This window comes from Macaca fascicularis, chromosome 3, assembly GCF_037993035.2.
Source record: "Macaca fascicularis isolate 582-1 chromosome 3, T2T-MFA8v1.1".
NCBI lineage: Eukaryota > Metazoa > Chordata > Mammalia > Primates > Cercopithecidae > Macaca > Macaca fascicularis.
In genome coordinates, this window is record NC_088377.1 from 111103260 (window position 1) to 111107353 (window position 4094).

Below are 4094 nucleotides of genomic sequence, written 5' to 3' on the forward strand. Positions count from 1 at the left end.
GCTCTTTTCTTTCACTTTATTGAGGAATATATAGGTGTATAAGGGACTTTCGAACCTAAATGTGAATTTGTATGGCGTATTCGGCAGTTTTCCTTTTGGTTTGGTCTGAAGACAGAATCAAAAGACAACTTTTTTTCTTGGGTTCAAAATGCTACCCTCATTTACCTGCACAGTCAGGCCTGAAGTGGGAGACTAAGGATCAGGAGTCTCTCAAATAACCTGGCCATGGCAAAGGTTGGCACTGGGAGGGAGTGATACTGTGGGAAGCTGGAACTGGGGGCCAGTGACATGGGGGTGGGAGGTGGGCGGACTGGAGCACAGCCCACCCCCACAGAGGCCACCACTGAGGCAGGCGGGATAGGGCAAGGGATGCCTTGGGGGGTGATGCGATGCGAGTGTGACAAGTGAAAAGTTAAGCAGGTACCTGAAGGAAGTTTATCTTGCCCAGATGTTAGGGCTTTTATGAAACGTCACGTGAATAGAACAGATGTACAACTTGCAAATGGGGACACGCCTGTAAATACAAGGAAGGCAAATGCTTGGAGAGAAATCCAGGCATAAATCATCAACCTCCTTTTCTAGATATCTATTTTCTTCTTTAAACATTTGCTTTCAGGAAGGGAAGACACATCTTAAGTTGTTAAGTACATCTCCCAGAAGTTGCAATTCCATCTCCTGCCCAGATGCCCATCCCCTAGGTTCCTTTGGAGAGTTAGGGTGAGAGATGAATTTCACCACCCCCCTCCTGTTTTCCTTCTTCACATTCCCCATTTCCCACATTGCTCTTTGGACTTCTCAAAGACTTTTGATCCTGAAAAACATATCAGATCTCGGTTTGGAAAAGCTGAAACTAATCAATTGCCTTTTTGAAGGGGTAGAGAGTGATAAGAAGAGCGAAGGAATGCCAGGCCTGACAGATTCTAAACCTCCAAGATGCTTGGATGGGCTGAAAGATGAGTGGGTGATCCCTTACTCATGGGGCCAGGACCCAGCACTCTGAAATCCCTGAGCCCATGGGGAAGGGCTTTTACCAAGATACACGATCAGTTTGATTGAAAAGGATTTTTAAAAATGACTTGTAAACAGAGGAAGCGTTTTTTTTTTTTTTTTTTTTTTTTTTCATGCAAGAAGAAAGCTCAGCTTGTAAACAAAATTAAAACGAATTAGCAGTTTGCCAGATGTGGAAAAGAGTCCAATTCCATAGAGGTTACTGTGAATCTAACATGTAGCTCAGGCCAGGGTCTTGGCATACAATAAGGTTTTAAATATTTGTTGCCCATATATTAAGACGATATATTCAGTGAACTGTGCTGTGGCTCTTCTTTTAAATGCAACACTATCCCTAAATCTCTATTGAATTGACATTACATCTGGCTTATTATTATATAGCCACCCATATAGCTCTCTACTTTAAACAAAATTTAAAAGTCAGGGTATTTTCTTCCACAATATTAAATCCAATTTTACTGTCAGGGTTTATCTTATTCCTTTTTGGGCTTCCTACAGGCATAATCAGAAATGATATATAGTCAATGATCTTATTAGCTTTAAGGGTTGACAATTTTTAAAATTCCCAAGACCAGACAGACAGGCTCTTTCTCTCTATAGCATTTAATCTCAATACCCATCCAGTCATTCCTAGCCTTGATTTATTGTTACCTTTGGGTGCATATCATATTATTTGGTTATAGCTCACAGACGTCCTGGTCACTGAGGAGCATCAGATCCTGCCTCTCTAGGTTTTCCTGGCATGTAGAAATATTGGGTCAAACCCCAACACCCAGATTTGGCTGTGCGAAGCTCTCCTTTGGGACTGCTATGCCTCCATTTTCTAAACATAGTACTGGACAAATACAGCCCACATTTCTCTTCTTCTTTTGTTCCTGAAACTTAACACCAATCAAAGAATTGTTACTGCTGTTGAAAGTAAACTTGAAGCAGAAACCATCTTCCTACTGCAAATTTCATGACAAGTCCTTCAGAGAGGTCTGTGGATGCACCCCTAAAGGAGTCAGCACTAATGGAGTCAGCACTCCTTTCCTGGGGAAGAATCCTGACATCCAGAGCAGTATTTTTAAAAATGTTCTCATAAATCTCGTTTGCACATTGTGACAGATGAAATTTCTGTTAACTTCTTGCTACGGTTGCCTTTTGCCTCATTCTACCCCTGACTTCTCTCCCTACCCTTCACCAACACACACCTTTTAAAACTTCTAACTTTGTAACCTAGAGACTCCTTTTTCCTCTTCCTTCTCTCCCCGCCGGACTACGTGAAACTTAAAACACATCTCATAGATCAGTTTTCCTTCTCTGATGTTAGGCACAGTCCACGACCTGGATTTTCAAATAGCTCAGGCTGGAGTCTGCAATATTTAATCCAGTCAGCTATTAAATGTCCTCTGGCTAAATCAAGAGTATAAGATAGAATCCATACCGGGATAATGATACCAAGAGCAGTTTGGTGGAGGGAAAGGAGGCTAGGAGAGGGCAGATAAATCCAGGGATCCTTTGATTGGGAAAAATCCTGTTTTTAGAACTCCTGTCAGAGTAATAACAAAGCAAAGAAACATGAAAGAACAACTCTTTGTTCCAGGATATGGTTTTAATGAAATACTACTAACACACACACACACACACACACACACACACACACACACACACACACACACACACACACACCCCTACTATTAATAACCTCTTCAGAGACTCCGTTTTTCCTTTACCTATTAGGGACTAGGAGGCTCTGTAACGTGATCCTCTCCCCTCTCCCCCTTTCCAGCTGCCTCCTTCCCTCCCCAATTAAGCCAAAGTGGTTGTTCTGATGAGCCCCGGCCCGCGGCCCGCACAGAACCGCAGGCTGAGGCTTTCCCCCGGTGTACTGGCTCCCTACCCCAGCACCCGCCTTTTCTGGGCAGAGCCAGACGCAGGGGACTTGGCTGTGAGGACCTCGTCTTCTCCTTTCCGAAGGCAGGCAACCCCCACCTAAAGAGCAAGCTCTTCTGGTCTCCGGCTGGGGGCCTTCTTAAGACTATAACAAATGTGGCACCAGGAGGATGTCGTGCCCAAAGTATGCCTGCCTTGGCTTCCTACTGACCCTGCTCTGCGCTTTTTTGTTGACTTAACCACCCAGAGGGATTGCAACTAAGACAGCAAACGGGGTTGGGGGTAGGGGAGGAGAACGAAGAAGCAGGGGGTGGGGACCGCCAGAGAAAAAGCAACAGCATTTGGGAGGGGGGAGCAACCTTTTAGGCAGCGGGGACCAGGCATTTTAGCAGCCGCATCTGTCATCTGTAGCACTGGACAGATAAAACCGTCCCTGATCAAAGAGATTCGTTCATAAATCACCCGTAAGAAATGGATTGTGAGGAATAAAAGACACGTGTCGAATAATCTCGACCCTGGAGTCTGCTCGCCGCCAGCGCGGTTCCCGATGCCCCCTCCCTCCATAAACGCGCTGCGAGCAAGCTCCTCTCCCAGCTGGGAATGTCTGTGGGGGAAGGACTCTTCTTCCTGATCCTCTCTGCCCCCGATTCCTGCCATTCCCCGGCCTCAGTTTCAGAAGCCGACTGGGCCATCCCTATTCCGGGTTTCAGGAGATTCCAATACTATCGGTTGATTCTGAGTTGACCAAGGAAACAGCAGGAGGGAAGTTGGCATCTTTTCATTTCTGAGGCGACAAAGTTGCTCTCTTGGGATCGAAGAGATCTGCCCTCCAGATCTCCTCTTAGTGTTCTCGTCGCCCTAAAGATCTTTCCTCCGAGAGGACTCGGACATTTACAAAGAGTTGCGGTGCAAACGTAACACAGGCGGGCGAGTTCAACGAGAGCTAAAATTGGCTGGGCGGGAGTTTTCTGTTCCGGGTTTTGCAAGTTTCGGAGGAACAGCGATTTGCAATCAGGTTTCCGCCCTAGAGTAATATCTAAGGAGCGATTGCTGTCCTCTACACTAGGACCTAGTGGATTCTCTTTTCCCGCCTTCCACTTCCTAAGCCCCAGACTCTCGCACCTGCTTCTCCCGGTTGTAAAAAACAGGCAAAGGCGAAGGTCCAGTCCCGTGTGCTAAAAGCCCCGGCCAGCTGTTCCGAGGACTCCAGA